At 41.1% G+C, this 27,593-nt stretch overlaps 1 protein-coding gene across 1 annotated transcript in view; it reads left to right on the forward strand.

The window, feature by feature from the left end:
• LOC122814327 (zinc-binding protein A33-like) overlaps positions 1-27,593 on the forward strand; it is a gene marked incomplete in the record, with an annotated part of 538,577 nt that overhangs the window by 327,410 nt on the left and 183,574 nt on the right.

The following is a 27,593-nucleotide window of genomic DNA, read 5'->3' on the forward strand; positions in this document are numbered from 1 at the left end:
ATTCTGAAGGATATGAAGTCTGAAACTCAAGTGTATGCGATTATTTAGTGAATTTAATCCTCAGCGATATGCCAAAACACCACAAATATTATGAAGAACAGACCAACAATATGAGGTGAAAATCTGGGCATTCTGCAAAAATCTGGACAATTGAGAGGTATGAAACAAGATGCAAATATTAAAGTTGTTACTCAGACTGACTGCACTTTGTACAATTATAAACTTAAAAGTAAATAGGACAGGTCAAGTTTAAACAGAGTTCACTTAAATGGTCAACCCATACAAATACACTCATCACATCATCCCTACCAAAAGTCACCTGCAAAAACAGAGTCTTACTTTTCAAAAATTATTTTGAATTCCTGCTGAAACATTGAGCAAAGAGTCAGTAAGTAGCAGCCACATAATTATGCGCAAGTATAACTTGTTAGAGGCACTTGCTGTTTCTACAGCCTGATTCACTGTTTAAAGGGGCAGCTCATGCATGTGCTTTCTGCCACTCCGAGGCATCTAACTGTTCTCTTGGGGAGCTATATTCTCCAGCAAAAACAAATGCAAAAGGGTACTTGGCCATCTGATCAATGTTCAGGAAAATCTGCCTCACAGCAGTTGGTTCTCTAGTTCTGTTATTCACGGGGCTGGCTTATTTGTGGACTCTATACATTTCCCTCTAAACTAGTGATTCTCTAAATTGCCATTAAGTGTGAAAGATTAGTGTGAGTCCATGTGTCCAGAAATATTTTTACAGCCTTGCATACATTGATGATATTAGATAGTCCAGTCCATATACTGTCTTTCGGCTTTTCCCGGTTAGGGGTCACCACAGCGGAACTCCGGTCCGCTAATGATTGGCAGTAAATTTTTAAATGCTGGCGTGCCGGGCCTAACACACAACCTTCAATGAAGGAATGCCCATTTATGCATATCGACACATAGAAGACGCTCTGAGAATCGAACGTGCAACGTCTAACTGTGAGGCGACAACGCTACCGCAGCACCACCACTGCTGTACATAGTCAAGTCCATATATTACACAGAATTGGATTAATCAGGTAATCACAGAATAAATGAATAAAATAGCTGTCACATCAGCTCTTAATAGCACGTGTAAGAACTATGCAGTGGTCCAGTGATATGGGTAGTACGACTCCCGAGAAACAATCTATCCAGAAGTAGGTGCACTGCCTTTGACCATTCTGATGGATACAGTTAAGTGTTAAGAAGATCTGACAAGCATTGAAATCAACCCTTTTTCCCCATTTTGTACATGGGTTTGGGGGATCACATCACCAGTGACCAAATCACCTAGACAGCGCCAGCCTTATGCATGTCAACTAGACAACTTCCTAGGACACCATACTTGGAGGATGCGCTTCCTGATTTATTTATTTATTTTTAGAGTTACAAACTATGTAGTTGCTTTGCTCTAAAAATAAATAAAATGTGTCATCCTACTTCAATAAAATATGCCTGCACCACACCATGACAGTTGTCCCAGGAGGCAAGTGCCCCACTTGACTTGACCAGTCAAGACAGTGAAGCAAGGTCACATTTGATCTATGTTGCAAGGTCATGATGGAAACCTTGCAACATTCTAATGGTAGGCATGAAGCTGTTGTGCTGACATGAAGATGGATAATATCAATATGATGCATTTTTTTAATTGAAAGTAATATTCTTTAAAAAATAATAATAATAAAAAAACTAAAACTTTCATTTAAAAACTTTACTACTTGGTTGCTCATAGAGTCGGGAGGGACATTTTGTGTGCTGAATTCTGGACAGGTGAGAGGAATGGAGTGAGACAAAAGTACTGAGGTAAGTATTATTATTATTAATATTATTATTCTTTCGGCTGCTCCTATCAGGGGTCACCACAGCAGATCAAATGTTTCCATTTCTTCCTGTCTTCTGCATCTTGCTCTGTCACACCAACCACCTGCATGTCCTCTCTCACCACATCCATAAACCTTATCTTAGGCCTTCCTCTTTTCCTGTTACCTGGCAGCTTCATCCTTAGCATCTTTTTTCCAATATACTCTGCATCACTCCTCAGCACATGTCCAAACCAACGTACTCTTGCCTCTTTGGCTTTGTCTCCAAACCTTCCAACATCGGCTGACCCTCTAATATATTTATTCCTAATCATGTCCATCCTCGTCACACCCAGTGCAAATCTTAATGTCTTCAACTCTGCCACATCAAGCTCTGACTCCTGTCTTTTTGTCAATGCCACTGTCTCCAACCCATACAACATAGCTGGTCTAACTATCCTCTTGGAGACCTTCCCTTTCACTCTTATTGGTACTCGTCTGTCACAAATCACTCCTGACACTCTTCTCCACCCACTCCATCCTGCCTGTACTCTCTTCTTCACCTCTCTTCCACACTCACCATTACTCTGAACTGTTGATCCCAAGTATTTAAACTCATCCACCTTTGCCACCTCTACTCCCTGCATCCTCACCATTCCTCTATCCTCCCTCTCATTCACACACATATATTGTGTCTTAGTCCTACTGACCTTCATTCCTCTTCTCTCTAGAGCATATCTCCACCTCTCCAGGGTCTCCTCCACCTGTTCCCTACTCTCACTACAGATCACAATGTCATCTGCAAACATCATAGTCCACGGGGACTCCTGTCTGATCTCATCTGTCAACCTGTCCATCACCATTACTATTATTATTATTATTATTTGTGATGCTAGCAGTGATCAGCCAAGTATTTTACAGCATTATTTATGGCTTTGTAATTTTTCTGGTGCAATGAGGAATACTGTAATGTGTGGCCACTTGCCTGCATAGTCTGGACTAGCAAAGGTGAAACTAATTAAGTGACCATCAGACTTCATGGATGTAGGAGTTGGGCATACTTTCCTCAACTGTCCTATCCCAGATTTTGGTGCAGCATTTGTCTTTATCTCCTGTAATATTGGGAGAAAAGGTGGTGGATTACACATAATAACTAATTACACTAATTAGAGTTCTAGGCTTCTTTTGCTCAAAAATGCATGTTATTTTACATTTTCTTATTTTGTCAACTCTCGTGTTAATAGTACTAATGTTTTAAAAAGTGTCCCTGATTATTTTTAGATTTGCTCCGGATTTTGGATGTAAAGGGCTGAGAGCTATAGGTTTGGGGTTGGCTGGATAAAAGTAACTTGATGTTCTTGCCATTTGCTCAGTTTTAAGCAGTCATTACCATCTGGCTTTACAAGATTAGTGTGCAGTTGGGAAAGTGAGATGCACTTTTTAACTACCACTTGATATGAACAGACAGAGTAAGTACTATTGCTGGGGCTGTTTACATGAAAATGATTTGCTGCTTATTGCTTGCTTATTATTGTGACTTTGAAGGACTAGTGTGCTTTATGGGAAGCAACTTGCAATAGTTCAATGTGTGCAACTGTTTGTTTAAAACAAAGGTTAAATGCTTTCCGTTTGCAAGATGGTTATCCTCTTTTACCACAAGCCAACATCTGGACTGTGCATAAATGTAGCTAAAACTCTTGTTGGGGATTGTCTGGAAGAAAGTAGCTGACTGTCGCATCACTTCCTCAGTTTACAGTCATTTCTCAAAGTGGTAAAATGCATTACACAAAACCTAGACCTTCAGAACTTCTGGGGTGCTGGTGTCCCCCACACACCAAGGCTGTCTAAGTGACTTTTTACATGGGCTTAATAATGGCCTCTGGCCTGAATCCCACCTAGTCTGAAATTAGCACTGTTCAGAGGTGTACTCAGAAGGTCTCTGTAGCTTGTGTGAAGACATGTGGATGATGGCATTATTTCTTTAACTTTCCTCCCAAGCCTCAGAGGTCACTGTCTTGTGTTGGACTGGGGGCAGTGTTATTATTTCTTTAATTTTCCTCAAACTTCAAAGGAGTGCACAGAGAGTCATTTTGCTAGCAAAGGAACAGTGCATTGTCTAAAAATAAATTGGAATCATTACTGTATTTCCTTCTTTTTTTTCATTTTCCTGATAATTAAACATCAGATGCATATACAAGTGGCTATCTTTTGGGGTGGGTAAAGAAGCATTATTGTAGCTGCCAGGGATTCTGTGTACAAGACAAACAACAGGAATCATAGCAGAAGCACTTGACTGCATGTCTGTCACTGCATGCACACAAGGTACTACATTATCAGAATCATTCCCTGTTAAGACATCTGCAGGGATATCCTCAAACACATCTACTTACTTGTTCCATTTTCCACCCTTCCAGTCACGGTGAACTCTAGCCAAAGAGTATTTTGCCTTGTACCCCTCAACAATTTCAAACTTTCTAACTAAAATCCTCCACCTTCACATATACTGCAACATTTTCATAAATTCTTATAATTAGACTCACCTACTCTGTTGGAAGCCCATATTCTAAGAGAAGTGCTTGCAAATCCCCATTTTACTCTACTGGATGCCTTTTAGCATCCAGCCCTATTAGTAGGAGAGTTTTATTCTTTGCTCTTCTCTTTTATAAATTATTAGGATTTTATTAATGCTGTCATGGACTTGTTTCATCTCAATAAAACCACACTGGTCCTTGTTTATCATCTTAGTCTTCAACCAGACCAGTATGTTTGCCAAACTTGGCATAAAGCCTATATCACTATGACTTAATACTGAAATTGATCTATATGAACCCAGTTCAATAGGGGTTTTCTCCTCTTTTAGGATCATCACTATAACTAAGTTCTTACAAACATCATGATTTCTCCACCCTTTAGGACCTTTTTGGAATAATGCCATAAGTAAAGTATATTTTCCATCCCCACCTTCCAGAATTCTTTTGGTATTCCCATCTAAACCTGGTGTTGTTTGCATTGCTTATCCCCTTATTGCCATTCTAATTTATTGTCTGGTAATTTCTCTTCTGTTCCTTCATGGTCATGCAGTTTCTTTATGTGGATATTGTGATGCCTGTGCACTAATCAAGGAGCCTCAATGCTACCACTAGCACCAGTGAGGGGATGTGCACATTGGGTGGATAACAAGTACACACACATAGTAAAGTACAATTTCCCTTAAGAGCACACAGAGATCACAGTCAATCTGGGGCTGGTTTCTCTCTTTCTTTCCAGATCCCTAATATGACTCCCCACTGGCACAGCATTGGGTCCAAATCTCAGCCTAGTGGTTAAGCTAAAACCTCCAGCACCTTCTCTGTCCAACTAGTGCTTCATGTCCCTGCCCAAGTAGCTGACACACACACACACTTTAAGGTGCGAGTTATATACAAACACACAGACACTCCTGGAGAAGGCTGGCACAGGTTCTCCAGCTATGCCCCCTTCTCTTCAGACTATAAGGTAGAACTCTCTGCCACCAGCCACTATTATCAGGTACTATAAGGTCCTTCCCAAAGGGTGACTTATTCCATTGTGCAATACTACTGTTAGCGAAATAGTAAGTGTGACGAACAGCAAGACTATTGGAGTGGCTTGGACAGCATCACCAAATACATGCAAGTACTCTCCAAGAGCTTTAATTAACTCTAAGCAAAACCGCCGCAGTTGAAAGGTTTAAAATATTTAATAATAAATAATAAAAACACAAGACAAATCTCATCAATTCAACACAGTCCTAATCTAGAGTTCAGAAATCTCAGGAACTTTAAAACAATATTGCAGGATAGCCTGACATAAATATAGAAAACAGCTAGACTAACCTGGCTAAATTCCTATCTAACTCTAAGAGAAACTATGTTCTAAATAACTTTACTTACAAGGCAAAGTGCTGGTGAATTCTTGTCAGCTTCAGGCAAAATCCAAAATGCTCAGTCTTCCTCTCTGAGAAAATCTTAAATTGATGATACCCAGTACTGCTGAGTCATTTCACATTACATTATTTTTATGGGTCTATATTATTTTAGCAAAAGTGCATATGTGCGACTACAGAAAAGTCGACACATAATGCATGAAAGCTAGAAATTGCGAATGGCCACGAAATCAAATTTTTTCAAAGGAAATAAATTCACGTGGCCATTCGAGAAAAACAAACTAAAATGCAACCTTAAACAGGTGGGGGGCTTTTTAACCCCCCACACTCCCCTAACTAATTATACCAACTCCGAGATCGCACTATAGTGACAGGGCAACTCCAGGTAGTTGGCCAACTACCTCCTTGCCCTATGACAAATACATCAAAACACTCAAATGCATTTCAATGTATTTGTGTCACTCTTTTCACATTTGCACATATGTACTTTCGCAAGAATAATATAGACCCCATTTTATTCACTTCTCCTTTAGTTCCCAGGCTAACAGAAACTCAAAATTTACATTTCTTTGTAAGCTACACCTGGCTAGGAAGCCACAACAATAAAAAACACTTTTACATGTAAAGGCTAGTAATTATCACTGTCTTAAACAATATAAATGATTTGCTAGTGTAGACATCCTGTCTCCAAGCTTGAGATCAAACACAGTTGTAATTCCTAACTTAAGAGCTTTCTTCCAGCAGGGTGCATTGTTGTTTCATTTTTGAAGCTCAGTACAGCATATAGTTTAATCATAATGTATAGTTTTCTTTACATTTGTAAAACAAGCCTGTGGATTATATTAATATTTGCTTATGACATAGAATTATTTAACAAAATTCTATTAGCTAGGCTGGCAGCCTTCAAAGATACCACCAAATGAAATCTCAACTTCTTCGCTGATATCCACTGTCAATCAACTTCTTTATATAGTTTTACATTGTAAAAACTAAATACCTTGAAAACCTCTTTTGACTTTTTTACCATTTCTCCACCCTAACTTGGGTTACTTAACATTGTTACAATCCTCTGTACATTCTGTATCCTTAATGCCTATGCCAATAGTTTGGTATTTATTGGTGTCACCTTGAAAAATCTTTGTCTCAATATTGTCTTTTTATAGTCATTCATTTTATTCAGGCATTTCAGTACATATTCCTCTGTCTACTCTAATCTAACCTGCACTTGCTTTGTTAGGGGACCTTGCCTTATACCTTGTATATTCTTGACCTCTTGTAAGAGATAAATCTTACAACTAATTTTCCAATTATCTTTGTCCCTTTCCCTTACCCTCTCCTTAATTCGCTACATTATAATTTCCCACCTCTCTGTAACAGTGTAATTTCCTTCCTCTATGTCCCCTACTAATATCCACTCCTAAAATTTTTTCTAATCTTATTCATTTACCTTGCTGCATAGTGGGCAAACTCTCTGTCTCCTTCTCTCTCACTCTTTCTCTCTCTTTCTCTCTTTATCTCATAGGCCTTAATCATATCTCCTGTTTCACAGATTTTGAAATATTCATCTAAATATCTGGTCTCTAACAATATTGTGCATCTTCCGTACCCCCAAGGCATCTTGTTTGTTATAAATTAAATTCCAGTCACCCCTGATTCTTAAAATGCCTTGGTAAAAGCCAGTTATTTCAACTAATATCTTCTTCATCACGTTCAGATTAGTTCTGAGGTATGTGCACATTAAATAATGTAATTATTTTATCCTCCCACTATCCTCTAGCCATTACATTTCTACCTTCTGTATGTGACTTTTCATAGGTTCATAGGTTCATAGGTTCATACTAGGCTATCTGCCCAAGGGCATTTATAAGCCTAGCCCATAGTTATGTGGCTTTCGCCACCCCTTTAGTTTGAATAAAAACTATGCCTATCATTTTGCTGTGCCTCTGTCAAGCAGTGACACTGAAGTAATCCCTGGGGTATATCTGCAATCTCCCATCCATTGGTCAAGATTCCTCTTGAACAAGGCCAGAGAGGTGCTCTGCCTCACATGTACCGGGATTTTGTTCCACAGCATAGGGAGTCTCTGGGTGATGAATCTGTCCCTCCAGCACGTTCTATTTATAACCGTGTCAAGGTTTAAGTCTCCGCCCTTGTGGTTCTGAGGGATCTAGATTTTTGAGGTGAAGCATATTCATCAAATCTGGGTTTGACATGGCCTTATAAGTCAGGCACAGGTCACCTCTGAGCAAGCGGTATGAGACTGAATAGAGCTGGAGTTCTTTCAGTCGGGCAGCATAAGACATATTTTTGAGACCCTTTATCCTTTTGGTGAGGAACTTTTGGGGCCTTTCAAGCTGCAGCAGGTGTCTGGTTAGATACATTCGAACGGGGCATTGTCCTCAATCATAGCTCTAATAACTGATGCGTCCGGGGCGACGATGACCTCCCTTGATCTAGATGTGAATCCCTTCATGATCAGGTGGGTGATATAGAAGGTTTTCCTAACTACTTTAGCAACATGAGTGTCAAACGAAAGGCTACTGTCAACCTGGGTCCCCAGATCTCTGATGACTTTTTCTGTGCTCAGTGGATTGCCACCTATATGGTAGCTAGGGGTAACCTTATTTTTCCCGAAGGGTATGACTATGCATTTTTTGGCGTTTAACTTCAGGCCATGGCTCTGGCACCAGTTATCCGTTTCTGTGAGGCCCTTCTGGAGGATATCTGTGTCAGATGTGTTTTCGACTATGGCGCCCAGTTTGCAGTCATCTGCAAACTTTGTCAGCCATAACCCTCCTGTGTTTGCTTGTACTTCAGAAAAGTAGATGCCAAACAAGAGTGGACCCAGGACTGAGCCCTGTGGGACACCACTTGTGACAGGCTTTGAGTCTGACATGGCTCCAGCAACTCTGACCCTGTGGGTTCTGTCACTTAGCCAGTTTGCAACCCATCTTGTGATGTATGGGTTTACATTCAAGCTGATGAGTTTTTCGATGATACCTGAGTGGGGTATTGTGTGAAGGCCTTTGCCAGGTCGAGGTAGGCTGTATGGACTGCCTTTCCCTCATCAATGGCCTTGGTGACTGTCTCGAAAAAGTCAACCAAGTTTAAGAGGCAGGATCTGCCTTTGACAAAGCCAAACTGAGTTGGATCCAAAGTCTGCAAGTTCCCTATGTCTTTATTTATGAGTTCCATTATGATCCTCTCCATGGCTTTGCAGATAAGGCTTGTCAAGCTAATGGGGCAGTAATTTCCAGGGTCTGTGGAGGCACCACCCTTATGAAGTGGGACCACAGTCGCCGTCGCCACTCCTTGAGTGCGTATCCTGAGGTGAGGCTAAGATTAAACAGCTGTCCTAACTGTGGGTTTAATTCCTCGTTGAGTTCATGAAGCACACAGCTGGGTACACCATCCGGTCCCATGGATGCTGTGTTGTTTGCCTTAGTGAGGGCAGTTCTCACCTGGGCGTTGGAGATGTTTGGGGGCTACAATCCTCTGGAATAGATATCTCTCCTTTTGGGGAGGGGAGAAGTTTGCACTGAACCTGTCAGCCAGTATGTTGGCAATGTGTGTAGGTTCAGTAATTTTCACATCATTTTGAACTAATTCTGAGCATATCTGGGAGTTTCCTCCTAGGTTTCTAACATAGCTAAAGAAGGCCTTATGATTCTCTTTAGAGTCCTTGGCGATTTTTCTCTCAAAATTTGCCTTGGATGATTTTATGAGAGCTCTTAGTTTTTACTTATAATGATCAAAGGTGTCTTACCTTTCAAGGATTTTGCTCTATCTTGTAGTAGCTTCCTCCTTTTGTTGTAGAGCTTGTTTATGGCTGGGGTCCACCAGACTGGACCCTTGCCTTTGGTACAGAGAGTCTTAGTTTTGTTTGGGATTGCCTGATCCATGCAGTCCTGTAGGTGCTGGTAGAAGGCATTTGTAAGTGATTCAGCGGTTTGAGTAATGTTTACCACTGGCTCAGGGGCCTTAAAGGAGACCACACTAGTTTTTAGAAGTGTGAAATCGGCTTTTGAGAAGTTTTTCACTGTGGTCCTTTTTGTTTGAGGTGGGGCGGGATGAGGACCTCCAGCGGATTAGTTTATGATCTGATCTCACCAGTGAGGGGTATACTTCGGTGTTGAACATTTTGATCCCATGTTCGTGATGATGAGATCAAGTATGTTTTCTCCTCTTGTGGGGATGGTGACTAGTTGTTCCATGGCATTTGAGTTTATGAACTCCAGGAATCTTTGGGTTAGAGTGTTCGGGCTTGAGTAGTGTTCCCAGTCTATATTAGGGTAGTTGAAGTCACCTAGTATGATGGTGTTTGGAGATACATTTATCCCCTCCAATGTTTTCAGGAAGGCCATGTGAGGTTCCTGAGTTTGAGAGGGTGGCCTGTAACATGCTACAAATTTCAGAGCAGTCTTGCCTATGGTTAATTGCACCTGGATGGTCTCCGATGCATCATGCGTTGCCACCAACCTTGAGGTGTGGGTGTCCTTTATGAATATGGACACCCCCCCTCCTTTCTTGGTGTTGTCCGGATTTTGGGGCCGGAACGCATGATATGAGGTGAAACCTGTTAGTGCTGGGGTGCTCTCAGGAGCCTTGAACCAGGTTTCTGTCACAGCACAGACATCGATGTTCTCCATATTGAGAAGCCTTCAAAGATTTTCTTCCTTTATCTTTATAGAGCCCTATTTTGGAAGCAAAATTATTTGCCCTCTTTTCTTCTCATCAGTTAGCTGTGAACTGTATCCTCTCCTCCCACTGCTGTGCACCAGCTGTTCATGCTCTTGTGACCTTAAATGTATTTCCTGCAGCATCACTCTCTTAATAGTGCTTCTTTTAATATATTCAGGCACTCTACCACATGTTCACGCATCAGCTAACCAGCTCACATTTCACAATATCACTTTCATTTCAACCATTGTCTCTTATATCTCTTTTTCCTTTCCATTTTTCCTCCTTCAGCTTGCCTGCCTGATCCCCCTTGCTTTCATGTCTGACTAATGTTTTTTTTTTCCTACATGAGCAGCCTTACTTTTTACATTTACACCCTGTAATATTGTTTTTCTCCAGTTTACCAGTTGTCTACTCTTATTAAAACATTTCCTAAAATTCCACCTCCCCCAAAGCTATCAGTTCACTAACCCCTGACTACAATAACTATATGCATTTCCTTGTTTCTCCTTCTCCTCACTTTCACACTGGAGCACTTTTTGGGCAAAGCTAAGTGGAACAAAGACCCTAAAATAGGGACAATTTTTAAATATTGCTCTTATAAACTTAGAAAGTTGATAGAATAACAGGGTTTGTGTTAACATGAATTTTCTGAAGGGTATGAAGTTTGCAACTCAAATGTCTGTCATTATTTTCTAACTTTAGTCTTTAATGATTTGCCACGAATTTGTCAGAAAACCACAATTTTATGAAAAATGGACCAAAAATCTGGACATTCTGCAAAAATCTGTACAGTTGAAAGGTGTGCCTTAGCCAAAAAAAAAAACAAGTCTTCCTTTTGCTCTGTGTTTCGATACTTCCTGTATCTCAGTTATTTAACTTCCACATTACTGTCACTTTCCACCATTTTAAATTTTCTTTGTAACACATAATCATGTCTAGTTAGCCCTCTGACTGTTCCACTTTATTTTCTAAGCCACAGTAGACTTATCCATTCTATGACCTCAGAATCCTTGCTCCCTCATTATTCTTTGTCTATTGTTGTATGTATTACACAGTCTTACTGTTTAGCTCCCACTGGGTTACTCTTGAGAATCTCTTGGTCAGATCCTCTTAGTTCAGATGTCACACTGTGTTAAGGCAACACTCCCTCCTTTCCTCCCTCCTCCATCCATCACTGTAGGTTTATTTTATTTCTAGTACCACTCTGTCCTCTCTTTGTTGCCATCACGCTGGCAAGCCAGGTCATTAGCTATTACATTAATTTCCTTCTCTAGTCCCTTACCTACGGTGAAGTCCAGGCACAATAAGTAAATAATCACAACAGGTAGATGAATAAATATGCATTTAACTGTTCATAATCCCAGCCATTTTTGAATACTATCTCAAATGTTACTTTAATGTGCACAGTGGTGGTGCTGCAGTAGCGTTATTGCCTCACAGTAAGACGCTGTCCGGTTCGATTCTCAGCTAGAGCGTCTTCTGCGTGGAGACATGCGTGAATGGGCATACCTTCGTTGAAGGTTGTGCGTCAAGGCTGGTAACTCAGCACGTAAAAATCAACTACCAATCATTAGCAGACCAGAGTTCCGCTGTGGTGACCCCTAACCGGGAAAAGCCGAAAGACACAACAGCAACATCTCAAATGTTACTTTAATGCTGATCTGTTGGGCCTATCCAAATACTTTATCCTCTGCTTCTGTCTGTATTCCTAAAACTCTTCTCCTTGCATACTTGTTTATGCTGGCAACCAAAACCAGTACCTATCAAAATGTTGGTAGAGCCCATTACAGCTGTTCCCTGCATCTCTTATTTCATGCTGCTTTGAACTCTGCTTTCTACCCTCCACCAATCATATCAAAGTTAAAAAGACCAGAACCGCAAACTCTGTCTTCTAATACATTATGTATAGGTAAATTCTCCTTTTATGCTGCTATCTTACCCCCCCCCCACCACCAGTTTAGTGCGAATGCTTGAAAGAAGCATAGGACATAGAAAAAAAACTTCCCTAACTATTGCATTCTTCAAAATCCATGTTTGTAGCCCTGGTTCTTGTGCCAGAGTCTGTGAAAGGAGCTAAAAACTATACCTCATAGTGCTGTGAAAAACAGTTATACCATTTCCTCCTCTCTGTCTCCCTCCTTACCAGCCCAACAGTCATATCTCATAGTACCTCACAATAGCATAAATCTGAACTTTTTGTTAACACATTACAGGCCTTTTTTTATGTTTAACTGTTAGCAATAATAATGCTGAAGTTGTATTAAAAGTCCACGGCCTGACAATGTTCCAACTCCAGTGTACTTTGCTTGAAGGACTTCTCTCGCTTTCATTGAAAATTCTCTCATTTTATTATATTCCTGCACAATTTTCCTTTCCTGTACCAAGAATGGCTTTACCAACATCCTTTGACAGTCTTTGTTGGCTAGTTATCCCTCATTTTACTTGTGGATCTCGCCACGATCTTCCTGCATGGTGCTGTTATCCTGCTGGATCCCCTGCATGTCCTCCATTGCTGCCACTGGATCCATATATATTTTAAGTCCTGTGGGGTAAAAAATCCCTAGTATATCAGGATACTGGAGCTTGAATCTTAATCCTTTCTGCTAAAAGAGCTTAAGTACTGGCAGCAATCCAATTTCCTCCTGTTTATTAGCCCCATTATAGTCATTGTCCACAAATATTCTTCTCTTGTCTATCTGTAACATGTGTCTTTTTCCTTGATTTAAATGGACTGTAATTTTACCACAATGGGTCTCAGAATTCTCTGGGCCAGTGCTACTGGCTGTTAAAAGCAACAGGCTGTCTTGAACTTTATTTCCTTATCTGGGATTTCACTCCATTTTGCCATCTAGTGCCAGATAAAATATACACAACAGGTTCCTTCAAGGTTTTCTGTCATTTCTATCAAGCCTAGTTTAAGTAAACCAAAAGTCATGTATAAAACACATGTCAGCCATGGTGCATGCATCAAGTACTGTGCTCAGCAGTGTGTAAGACTAGGCAGGTAGGGGTTCTAACCTCTCTATAGATGACTCGGTGTGTGTATGCGTCCCCCTGCAAAACAACGGAAATCTCTCAATGACTACCAAACTGCAATGGTGGTACAGTTTTTGTCCCTGTAAGTTGATGCCAGCCTCTAAACTGCCCTCTTCTACAAGCCCTGCTGATGTCACCTACCTTATGACTTCCAGCTGCCATTATAATGTCAGACCTAAGCTGTAGCATGTGTGATAAATACTGTGATCTGTAGTGTGTAGGATCTAGGACTAATTACCAATGATGCATTCAACAAAACTGAAACAGTCGAACAAACTTTCGTGAAAGTGCTTTTTCACCAAAAAAACACTTTCACGAAAGTCTGCTAAAAAAACAAAGACAAGGTTTGAAAAAAAAGACAACAGTAATCATGTTGATGCAGTGGGGCAAGCCCCCCTGCACCCCCCATGTTGAGGGCTGTGCCCCTCACACTCCCCCTACTTTTATATTCTCACTCCGAGATCGCACTACAGTGGGGAAAGGGGAATATTTCCTTATGCCCACTGTGCCGCGATCTCAGCAAAAGCTATTTTCTCATGTTTTTTTTTTCTTTTTTTTAAGCTCAGTTTCATGAAAGTGCTTTTTCAGTGAAAAAGCACTTTCGTAAACATGTGCTCACCCATTTCAATTCCATTGAAGCATGTAGACAGTCATTAGTCCTAGACCCAGTGTGTAAGACTAGCTAGGTAGGGGTTCTAATCTCACTCCAGTCCACTTGGTGTGTGTGTCTCTCCATATGACTTAAATATGATCATCTCAGTGACTTATAAAAATGTAGGGTTTTGCAGTATTTTGGTTGTAGCAGGTGATATGGGCCTCCAAATGCCTGACCACAACAAGGCCTGCTGATGTCATTAAGCATAAGATGTCCTGTAGAGATAGTAATAGTAGACTTGAGGTGTAGAGAGTGCATTAGGTAGGGTGTGCCATTAGATATGTAGGTGTTCTAATCTATTTGCAGCCACCTAGGATTGTGTATATGCCATGCAGTGTCCTACAAACATTAATTGGAATTGTTGCTATCCTTAAAATAGCCAGGTTTGTGTGTGTGGCTGTTAGAGCATTTTACATCATCTTATGGAATCATAGGATATTTGAACTTTAGTTGCCTAATGACCCTAGAGCTCTTACAATCCTAGCCAAGTTTTTACCCTTATTTAGACTATCAACAAATACTGCCCTTGTCCACAAGGGACACAGGCAAAAGCCCTGTGGTGAAATGACAGTCACCCAACCAATCAAACAGATGGCATTTGATGAGGCCCAATGAGGTGCTCTGTTTAACATTAGGCAAAGTTTGTGAAAATCTGCTAGACAGATCTCTTCCACCAGCATGTATTACTAATGTCACATACCAGGTTGATGCACTGACAGGGAGTAATCCTTGTACCATGCCAGCTACAGATATGCAGCATTTCTACTCAAGCAGGGTCAAACATTGCCCCGTATGCAAGGCAGAGATCACCTCTGAGAATTCTGTATGCCACAGGTTACAATGACAGTGATTTCAGATGATCCCCATTGGATAGGTACTAAAGACATGAAGTTGCCTGTGAGGGACCATTGTGTTATGTACCTTTACATTACAAAATGGCCATTGCACTCAAATATTGGCATGCTAAGGGAAGAGTACATGGGGATTATGACTACATTAATTTCAGGTGACAGTGTCCTCAGGCATGACATATGATTCTCTTCTTAGCACTGAGGAGACATAGTGATCTATGGTACTTTAGGTGTAAACCTATGTGACCAGGCCTGTGTGCCCAGCTCTATCACCCCTGAGTATGTACATCAGGTGTTGCTACTGATGTAGTACTTAGCAGGTACATAGGTGTTACTGATGGAAATTATACTACACAGATATTTGCATGGTATTTACCACCATTAGTATGTCAACAGGCATTTGTTCATCAATACTGTCTTGCAGGGTATTGACATAACTCACAGATTCTATGATTGCTCACAGTTTGCAGGCATCAGTCAATGTTGTCAGCCACAGACATTCAGGTATTGCTTGTGCCAAGGTTAAATGGATTACAAGCAATAGAGGACCCAAGACTGAGACCTGTTGAACACTGTTGCATGCAGATCAACTATTGGAGGCAGATTCTCCTATTTTGAGTATGTGTTCCATCAGTGAGCAACTCAGTGACCCCTATAATATTATTACCATTGATGCCTAATTGGGTGAATTTTAATTATGCCCAAGTGTGGGATACAGTCACATGGTTTGGCTAAGTCCAGGGGGGTGTTTGCACTGATGTCTCCTCATCCATGTCCTTGGTGACTGCCTCAGACATGTCCACTAGGTTTACCAGCCATGATCTTCCTTTCAGAAATCCAAACTGTATGGTCAACTGTTTGTTGATTACATATACCTTTGCTGATCAGCTCCATGATGATGTGCCTCATGGGCTGACAGATCTGGATACTCAGGCAAGTAGGTCTATAGTTGTGGTGTTTGCTGGATGCAGCACCTCTGTGCAAGGGGATAACACTTGCCATTGTCCAGTCAGCTGGGATGCAGACAGTGGTTACAGTGCGAGTGCAAGGAGTTCCCAATGGTGTTTGTAATCCTTTTTGGATCCCATGTAGGATGCAGCGTGGAATGTTAGCATGTGCAATACATTCTGTGTTTCCTCCATAGAGAAGCCAGTTGCAACCTGGTCTGTAGATATAGATGGTATGGGACAAGTTGTAGGGATGTCATGTGGCACATGTGGTGGGTACAGGGGGGTGAAGTTGACTCAGAACCTGTGATATAACAGGTTAGCTATGAGTACAGACTCATTATATGTGTTATCATTATGTACGAGATCACCAACAATCTGGGCCTTTCCTCTGAGGTTAGACATATAGCTACACTGTGCATTGTGGTTGTCTTTTGTGGGGGAGGCTAATTTGTCACATACTGTGTTTGCACTATGTCACAACACTATGTGCTTGTTTTAGCTGAAGAAGGTGTGCCTCCATTTTAGGGGGCACTCTCACTCCAACTGTCACACAGCTATGTCCACCTCTTATTGTCCAGCCTGCTAATGGCAGCTGTCCACCAGGTGGGTTTTCTTTGCCATGAGGAGTTTGTTTCACCCATCAGGTACAGTTGAGTCTATAAAGTTGTACTTTTGCTTGCATAAAGTGTTAGTGTAGACCTCCTCATACTTGCCTGTCCCATCTGAGGGGGGAAGGGTGCAGTCAAGCTATATAAACTATCACATAGGAGGTAATAAATTGCTTTGCTGATGTTTATTACTGCATTTTCTGCATGGTGTGTAGGTGTGAAACTTAGTTTTAATGAGACTGATTTGTGGGCAGATGTCAGCAGGGAGGACTTCACAGTGGAGGGGCTGCAGTGGTCATTCATATTGGTAAACACCTGATGCAGTACATTGGCTCCCCCTGTGGGGATGTCACAACACTGGTCCAAGGCACTGTAGTGAAGGACATGGACTAACCTTTGGGCAAGTGAGCTTACGCATGACTAGCCAACACATTTGGTGGGTACTTAATGTAACCCCAATCCATAGTGTACTTATGTATCTTGATAGACACAAGAACATTCAAATAACCATAATGTGTGTCTGGATTCATGCAGCTGCTCCTGTAGCTGGCAATGGCTTGATTAGGTGCCCTTCCAGCCATGAACAGCACCTGCAGTCTCTCTGTGAAACCACACTGTTCACCAATCTGCATGTGTATCTATCCTTAATGAATATGTATATACCACCTGCATTACCTTGCACAATGTCAATTTGAGGTCTGCATATGTGGAAGGATGTGTTGTCTGATATGGGTGTGGTGCGGTCCACAACCTTGACCTAGGTGGCTGTGACTGCACAAATGTCTGCATATTCCAAGGTGGGAACACCTTCTACAGAGTGGGGTTTAGTGTTGTCATTCCTAGCATGTAGCAGCATAACCATGATTCTGTATGAAGATGGTGTTCTCACTGGAAAGTTATCCCTCCAGACAGTGTCTATAGGATGCACTGTGGGGGGTGTCAGCAGCCTTGGCCAGTACTGAACATCCCAGGGTTGACAGATGAAAACCATCTCTGGAAGAGGATTGAGATGTGTTGAGCAAGTCATCCCAAATAGACATGTAGTGGATCCTATTACAATGACACCACATGCTAAGGAAATTATTGACATCCATCATTTTCCATGTATATTGAGCCATCAGAGACAGAGTGTCTAAGCTCAGTCATGTGTCTGTATACAGTCCGGTGATGTATGCCCCAAGTCATACACACATGCAGGAACTATGAAACTATGATGTCATCAGTATGTTACCTGATATTCATTGACTTGAGTCAATACGTGGTATGGCGTATTGTGTCAACACACAGACAGCTAATTCTGACCCTTCCGATATGTAGCCTGGTGGCATGGACATCAATGTATCTCATTATGTAATCACCTATGAATAATAGGTTTGATTTTGTGGTTTACCTTAGGTGTTTGACTGGTAAAACAGTAGTGCATGAGCTATTATGTGTACTGTGGTCTCCAGAGGTAGGATTATGTGCACTGAGCTTGCATATTGTTTTCTGAGGTGTCTGTTTGGGAATGTGTCTGGTAAGGAACTCCATACCTGCAGGTGTGTGTGTGTGCACTGTGGGTATGAGTGGAGCAGGAGGTGAGCTGTGCTTGCTGGCAAAATACTCATTGCCATATGTACTGACTGGTGTGTGAGGCACCATGGAATCAAGAGTAATACAGTCACATGTCTCACACGTTGTTTGTGTGGCATGGGACTAAAAGGGTGGGGAAACTTTCCAGAGCTTATCAGCAGTCATTGATAATGCCATTTGCAATAAAATCATGCTTTTATGTACATCACAGAAGACCCCCATGAAGCAGTGTCATGACAGATAGTGAAATGTAACATGTCACCTTTATGTAGGTCCCCCATGCCATAACATGCTTTTTTGATTACAATGCTTTGCCAGGCATGTGCCCCTTTGATTAGCCATAAACCCGTTATTAGGCTTGGTCACAATACCATACCTACAAGTGTGACACTGTACAAGTCCAGTAAAATTAGGGGCTTGCTGCTACACCCGTGGGGTTGACAGATTGAAACACGGTGTTTATAGGGACTCCTTGCAGTGAAGATGTGGATGTCTGTGCATGCACAGAGGACCTGTTCAAATTTGCAGACATGACTTTTGCCTGGCAAGTCTATAATGCCTGTCAAGCAGTCAGACAACAAACTGAATGTTGTGTGACATGATGTGGTAAAAGAGACGTGATCCGGGTACATAACTGTAATGTATGACATACTTAGGACATGTGGCAGGTTGACACACTTTGGCCAAAGGTGGCCACTCTCTGCAGTAGGACTCAGAGCCATGTCATTCAGATATCCACCATTAAGCTTTTAAAGGGCAGGATGCATGAATTGTGGTGACAGTGTCACATAACGTGGATCACTGCCATTGTGGTGCTTGTTTGAGCAACCTTGGACATTTATGTCACCAGACATTGCACATTATATTATGATACTGCAGCTGTGCTCCCAATCACCATCTGGTCAGTAACCTAGTAAAATACCACCAACCCTGGAACAGAAGGCATAATACATGCAACAGTCAACTGATTGCTCAGGTTGCTAATCAAGGCATCTACCTGGAAAAGGGTATGTGTAGCCTACAGAGCCTTGCATGACATAGGACAACTATGTAGATGAACTAACAGGCTGTGTCCTGCTTCTCATCATGAGCTTTGTAGTAATAATTTGTTCTTGCTGAGAGAATGTATTGGAGCATGGTATCACAGGAGAAAGTGGTTGTGGTGAGAGCTGCATAAGTAGTAGCTAGGCACCAGCAATTCACGGGACTCCCCTGCTTTCCATATTCTTCACAAGGTAATTGTGTCCTTTCACACTGCCTGTCTAGTGTCCAACTGTAGTATACCTGTGTAAAACCTCCCACCCTGCCTTCACAGGATGTGCATATTACCTTTCCATACATTATTTGTCTGTGGTCTGTACAAACACAGACACCTTGAATGACTATTTTCTTGGAGAACATGATATAAGTACCTGCAATAGTTAGTTGCACAGATGACAACTAACATGCAGTGCAACACACTGTCCCCAGACCACTCAGTCACCTGATATTTAAAGGCATGACATGAGTTATTATGGAAAGATCAGTAACAATGTCATACACCTACAGACCCTTTACCAAGCACAGTTTGTTTTGATCAAGAGCAGATCATGCCTACTGTAACTGGTGGACCTCATTGACTGATAAACAATGCAATGGATGAGGGGAATATGACTCACTCCACCTAACATGGCCTGATAAGGCATTTGACAATATTAGGCCATCAGGCATTGTTGAATAATTGCATAAGTTATTTACAAAGTAGTTATGGGAAGACAGCATTGGGTAGTCCACTGCTACAATGAGGCCAGTCACCAGTGGGCTTCCCTCAGACATCATTCATGAAGTACCCCTGCTAGCCATTATCTTCTCTGCAGTCATGGCCACTGTCAGTTACCTCTGACTGGCTACATTTGCAGATGCTTGCAAATTAGGAGATGACACTGAATCCCACACAAAACCAACAGTTATCCAGGATTGGATGAGACACACATTCAATTGTTGTCAGATCCACTGGCAAATAGTAAATGCCAAGGAATGCACAATACTATCCTTTTGGAAGTCATCTACCCATGGAAAATAAAGTACAATTGTTTTTCCTCTACAACTGCTCCAGTCTCTGTCTCCTGCTCTAGTCCTTAGTCCATATCATCATACCACTGTCTGTCACTCTCTTAGCACTCCATTTCCCCCCCCATTAGTCTTAGCCCACACTTGTCTTAACCTTCTTACTTGCTACATTATTACCTACACTACATGACGTCCAATCACCTTCTTTGACTTAGCCTGCTCCCTTGCCCCTCCCACCAGCACCTGCACTTCCCCTTATTTCCCCTCCCCTCTCTACCCTTATTCCTCTAACTCCCATAAACATCCTGGGCTTAGTGGGCCGCCATCTTTAGGATTAGGGATTTGCCCTGGCTGCTGTCTGCTCCCTCTGCCAACGTCTAACCCCTGTGGTATGTAGTTATAGTATGTTTTTATATTGAGGCTCTTTTCAACAAAGGTTTGTGTTTAATAAGTATCTATTGGTAGGTTTGGCTATTCCAAGCCATCAGGCCTTTGTTTGATGTCTTAACCTAACTATGCTTGTAGTGTATAAATGTTGTAGTGACATGTTTCCTGACATTTTGTAAAGTAGTTTTATAATGACTGTCTGAGTTCTTAAGGCTTATTCATGGTATATAGTATTTTTTGGAGTGCTTGTATTGTGCTACTCTAGCAAGAAAACTGTCTGGGATTATTTAGCATTTGCTACATGTACAACTGTAATGGTGACTGATTTCCTGCCCTTTGTAAAGCCTTACCTAGACTGCAAATCCTCTAACTGTTGATTGCTTGCACGCTTGAGCCGCTGTTAGCGTTTCCTACTTGTATACTAGCAATAGCAGCTTTCTCACCGCTTGTTGATGCAAAGCCATCCCTAGACTGTAAAAAGCTCTGTCTAATGCCTGTAGCATGTTTAAGCTGACAGCGGCATTTTTGTAAGCTATCTACCCTGCTATATATTCACAGTGCAGCGATTCAACATCACTTGTTCTTAAGCCTAGACAGTGCTCAGTCCACTACACCAACCTCGTGGTGTTACACTAAAGCTAACCTGAGCCTAGTAATTAACCAGCTATACTAGCTGGTTTAGTCTATACTAGCTGGTTTAGTGATATCTTGACAGACAAAGCAATTTTACTGTGTGTCCTATGCTGAAATTAGTCACTTGTACACTACATATTTTTGATCACAATGGACCTTTATGGTACCAACTGTTCCCCAGCCTGGCCTCTGCCCTTGGTAGTACACCAACCCTCGTAGTGTTTCTATTAGCTCTAAATAAGAGCTAGCTTACCTGTCTAGCAGCAATTACTTGTAAAGTGAATATTCATAGGTATTAAAGGCTGCCGCTGACTTCTGTAACAAGCCGATAATGGCACAGACTGCCTCTGGCTAATTAACAAGTCGACTATGGCAGTTTTATTAACCCTGGCTTGTGTAACAAGCCGATAAAGTAAAGTGGGAAATTCCTTGGCATTAAAGGCTGCCGCTGGCTTCTGAAACAAGCCGACAAAGGCACAGACAGCCTCTGGCTTTTTAACAGACTATAAATAGGTAGGAACTACATTTACTTGTATCCTCTTATTACTACTAATTCTAGGGACATATAACTCTTGCAGAAAGTGTTTTATTGCCACGCAGCATTTAAATAATTGCTTGACTATGTCTTACATCTGCTGCTACCAGGGTTAGGTTATTGTGTAACTGCTATTTTTACTTAACTGCCTCTGTGACTGACTAGTTCCATCTGTAATACAAGGATATTACACTGTTTATTTGCTATCTACATATAAGTATAGGGTAATGTTGAGTATAATATACTCTGTACTGTTTTATTTGAATGTTTAGTATAATATACACTGTACTGTTTTATCTATTATCTACATACAAGTATAGGTGACTGTTTAGTATTATATTCCCACTCTTAACTTGCTATGTGATAACTCCTGTTTCTCATAACTACCTTGTCTCTCTTGCCTCCTTAAGTTACCCTGCTCTACTTGTGCTTCCAGCACTAATCAGTCTTAACCTAAAGGAGCCCCTGCAACTAACTGCGATACACCTCACAGCCTGTCTGTCCTACAAACCCTATAACAAGGATACAATAAAAGTATGTGCATTATACAACTCCTGGCTGAATTGTCATTCTACTAGTATGCCACTGTTACAGTTGGTAATTTACATATTGAGCTAAGGCAACCAGCAGCCAGCAGCCCCCCCCCATTCTATACATAAATCACTCTCTCTGTCTCTCTCTCTCCCATCCTCTTTAGAATCCCTCCTTTTGACTAAGCACCCACCTTTCCCTTGATTTCTCCATCTGTCCCCCTCTTACATCTGCCTGCATTTTTAGGCCTGTCCACTAGGTGGCACCCTTTACCCAGCCTCACCCCCTTTTCAGCCTCTCTCTACTACATAGCTTCTTACCTATTTCTCCTTTTGTACCTGCATTGCTATCCTGCCCTCCCACCTTACTCTTTTTCTATTTCTCGTCTTCTACTACCTTTCCTATGAACACTTCTCTCTAGCCTTCATCTCATCTAACTTTTAAAGCTTACCTTCACACATTAGTCCTGCTGATTGTTTTTCCTCTACAACTGCTCCAGTCTCTGTGTCTACCCGCTCCATACGCCCTGCGGGCCCACTCCACTCCCCTCCCTGCCCCCAATTTCCACCCGCCCCCAAGGGTCCTACTCTTATACTCCCTAACCACACCTCTTCCTCTTTCCCATTATCCCTTTCCACATTTCCTATTGGCCGCCCCCAAGGGTCCTACTCTTATACTCCCTAACCACACCTCTTCCTCTTTCCCATTATCCCTTTCCACATTTCCTATTGGCCATCTTCTCTTTCATCTCCTATCCCTAATCCACTCCCCTCCATAATCTCCACTCCCTCCTATCTTTACACACTCTCACCTTAAATAATTACATCTACACATAAAAAAAACAAATAGCCAATACTTCACAATGGCTAATCCAACCAACCCTTTTCTAATTCTACTCTGTTTGACTATTTTACCACTACCACTTCTAACCAGTGCCTATCTACTCTCCTCATATGAGCACCCAATATATTCACATGCTAACTACCCCAACTACCAAACCAACTCTCTACCCTTACCACACCGGGATGACCATGCAAACATAACATACTCACCTAGCTACCTACATGCAAAGTATCATAGAACACTACACATTAAATATAATGCACTATATCTCAAAAGAGTGTTACCTCTTCACAGCAAATTCCCTAACCCAAGCTATCTTGTACAACTCCTCACAGTAAAGGATGGTGATATCCATCCTAACCCAGGCTCAACAGCAACCCCTATCTCTCTTCACAACTATAATCTAGCTTGCAATTATCCCCTTACCAAACCTTCAAACTCTCTTCTACTAGCTAATCTTAATATACACAGTATCAACAACAAAGTGATTCAACTCTATGCTCTCCTAGAAGTATATTCCTTTGATATTATCTGCCTAACAGAAACATGGCTAAAACCTATCATTAAAGATAATGAAATTATCCCACCTGGATATAATATCCTAAGAGTTGACAGAGTAGCTAAGAAAGGTGGTGGGGTTACTATTCTATTTAAATATGGCTTGCAATTAACAACTTACAACTGTAATATACCCCTAGACTCCAATACTGAAATTCTCATCTCTAAACCTGAACTTAACAATGCTAAATCAGTCTATACTATCTGTATGCATTTGCCCTCTGGTAATAGCATAGCCACCTTGGAAAATATACTCTGCTGGCTATCCCAACACCTGTCTCAAGAAACTATAATCCTTGGCAATATAAATTTAGACTGGAATTCCTATAACAGTACTCTTTCTACCTTCCACATAAACCTCTATGGTTTCTCTCAAACCATAACCTCCCCCACCAGAATAAATAAAGCTAACAAGAAAGCAACCATGTTAGACTGGATTCTCACAAACAATCGCACTCACTACTATGATTCTGGAACCCTCCCTGATGAAATAAGTGACCACTCACTTACCTACATCATCAGACTAAAGGCAAACACCCCTACTCCAATCTCTATCAGACAAATTAGATCCAAAAAGAAATTTAACCCTGATCTCTTCCAAATGGAACTAGAAGCATGCAATTGGGCTCCCTTAAAACAACTTCCATTAGATGAAGCCGTAAATTTCTTTAATTCTACCTTCTTTGCCATTCTTAATCACCACGCTCCAACCAGATCTGTTGGAATTAAGGCCAAGTCTGCCCCATGGCTTTCTTATGAAACCAAACACAAAATTCTTCTCAGAAATAAACATTGGGCCAAATGGAGAATGACTAAAAACCCTGCTGACCAACAAACCTTTAGACAGCTAAGAAATGACACTAAGAAGGCCATACTCTCTGATAAACAAAACTACTACTTACAATATCAACAACCTAATCACAACAACCCACAGAAATTCTGAGCTCGCATTAAGCAGTTAATCCACCCAGGTCAATCCACTACACCAAACCCTCAAAATACAGATAGTAAAAATCCCATCCATACAGCTAATACCTTCAATACCTTCTTTACAGATGCTATCCAAACACTAGCTAGTCAACTATCACATAATACCTTCACACTACCTTCATACTCCTCTACCCCACCCCACACTTTTTATTTCAAACCTGTCTCAACCACATTTATCCAAACCCTATTGAATAAACTGAAACCATGCTCCCCTTCTGCAGACCTACTGCCTTCTGAATATCTACAGCTATCATCCAAGGCTATTGCCTATCCTATTTCCATACTGATCAACAGAACTATTACTGAAGGTTACATCCCCACACTATGAAAAGTCTCCCATATAATCCCCCTACATAAAGGAGGACATTCCACTGAGCTATCAAACTATCGCCCCATTGCCCTTCTTTCCCCTTTAGCTAAAATTATGGAAAAATGTATCCATAAACAACTACTCCACCACTTAATCGAAAACTATCTACTTTCCAACTGTCAACATGGATTCAGACCCTCACACAGTACTACCTCTGCCCTCCTTTCCTTTACTGACTACATTAACAGGCACCAAAACCTGAATAAGCTTTCTTCTGCTCTATTTATCGACCTGTCTAAAGCATTTGACATGGTAAATCACCAGATTCTCATTCACATACTTAAGTCTCTGTCATTAGACCCACTTTCCATAAAATGGTTCCAATCCAACCTTGACAAATGACAGCAAGCAGTACTTTGGCATAACTCTTTACCCACCCATCTACCTGTTACCTTAGGAGTCCCTCAAGGTTCCATACTTGGACCTCTTCTTTTCTCTATATTTATTAACGACCTTCATCTAGCTATCCCACAAGCCACTTGCATACAATATGCTGATGACTCCACATTATTATGCTCAGCTACATCCTCCCATGTCCTTCACTCTGTCACCCAAAAAATATTCAACATAGTTGAACAATGGTTCACTCAGCGTTGCCTTCTTTTGAACCCAAAGAAAACCAAACTCCTCCTCTTCACTCCTATTCAAAAGTCCTCTCCTCTACATTTCTCTGTGACATCAACCAATGGCACAATACTATCTTCAGACTTCACCACCAAACTGCTAGGGGTCACCATCGATAATAACCTTAACTTCGACATCCACATCAACAATACCATAAAGACTGTCAACAAAAAAATTGGCACTCTCTATAGGATTAAACGTTTCCTTTCCCCTACTGCTAAAACTACTATCGCTCACACTCATTTGATCTCTACACTTCTTTATGCCTCACCCACTTTTACTAATCTCTCCAAGAATAATCTCTGCAAACTAGAAATGTCCTATAATAACATTGTAAGATTCACTACAGGCAACCCATTTCAAACCCACCATTGTATAAACTTAAACCAAATAGGATGGTTAGAACTTCAACACCTGATTAAATTTCACCAACTAAACATTGCCCACAACATTCTCTATAAACCTACTGGCACTCCAAATTTAACTAGCCTCATCACCCCCTATAAAAATCTGACATGCTTACGTTCATCACACAAACTTCTTGTATGTACCTCTAAACCTAATAACAGGGCTGGGGATTTTCTCTTCTCTAATACTGTAGGAAAATCCTGGAATCTTCTCCCTAATGACCTCACCTCACTCACCTCTTTATCTCTCTTTAAAAACAGACTTAAACTTAACCTCAAATCATACTGGCTATGCCCCTGTTCCAAACCAGACTAGTCCTATACCTCTACAAACTCAACTTACTTTTCTAGTCCTTACTATCCTCTGTTACATCTTCCATCTTGCTATATTTTTTCTTATCTACCTTTTTTTTTACATTATTGATATCCTCTTTACATACCTTTTGTTAAGCAAATCCATTGTATCATCACTACACTTCCAACTTCCTTTTCTCTATTTCTAACCTAACCTGTACTGTCTCCATACACTCAATTTGTACTATTTTTGACTCTTAAACTCAGTGTACATCCTTTTAAATCCTCTAGGTTGTACTGCACATTACCATTGTCAATTACTTTTTTTTTTACTATGATAATTGCTATTTTTTTATTATTATAATATCTGATGATTGTGTATTGTTTGTACTTATACTTTAAATTGTATCATGTCTTTGGAGCTTTTCTCCCCGGGCCTCGACTGAAAATGGACATATAACCAGTCAGACTAGCCCGGTCAACAAATGTAAAATAAATAAAATAAATAAATAAAAGTATAGTCCACACAACGCACACAGTTGAGCCATTACTCAGGGACTTATGGACACAGAGAGTGATCTAACCTTTAACTGACACTGGTCGTTATGATGTGGGGATTAATTCAGTTTTGTACAACCTATAGAGAAAGGAATGGCGTGTAAACCCCAGACTGACATTATTATAATGTATGTGACAATCATCACGGGTATCATGGAGTGAATGGAACCTTTGCTATGTCATTACACAGGCATATCTGACAACTGTAATACCCACAGAGGTTTCATGGTAAACCAATACATAGTGTAGATAACATGTGCTATATAGACCGTGTCAAGGTCATGAATGTGTAGTCGGTCTCCTACGTGCTTTGGAGGAGAGGAGTATGGCTGCTATAGAGGGAGGTGTGAGATCCCACTGTTTATCTCCTGCATATCCAAGACAGGACTAGCACGTGTATTAGCTGTTCTACACATCTACACCTTCACTGTAGTATAAATACTACATGCTAGAGGGACAGGTAGGTAACACAAACACTTCATCCTATATGTAACAGGCTCCTCGTGTATGTGCAGCACACTTCCACTGGAATGCACATCATATGCAAGTTACACAATGATATGCGCAACAAGACAACCATAACTGGTGTAGGACAAATGTGTATAATGGACACAAAAAAATTGTAGATCACTAGACTTTGTAGAAGTGTTAGCTCCCAAAGCCATGCTGACACTTATCAAGGGTATCAGACCTTGTCAGTGGTAGAAATTTTGTTCATATGTAAAGCCTCTGACTTAGCAT

Source organism: Protopterus annectens, chromosome 10.part0 (assembly GCF_019279795.1).
Source record: "Protopterus annectens isolate FY-2018-M chromosome 10.part0, PAN1.0, whole genome shotgun sequence".
Lineage (NCBI taxonomy): Eukaryota > Metazoa > Chordata > Ceratodontiformes > Protopteridae > Protopterus > Protopterus annectens.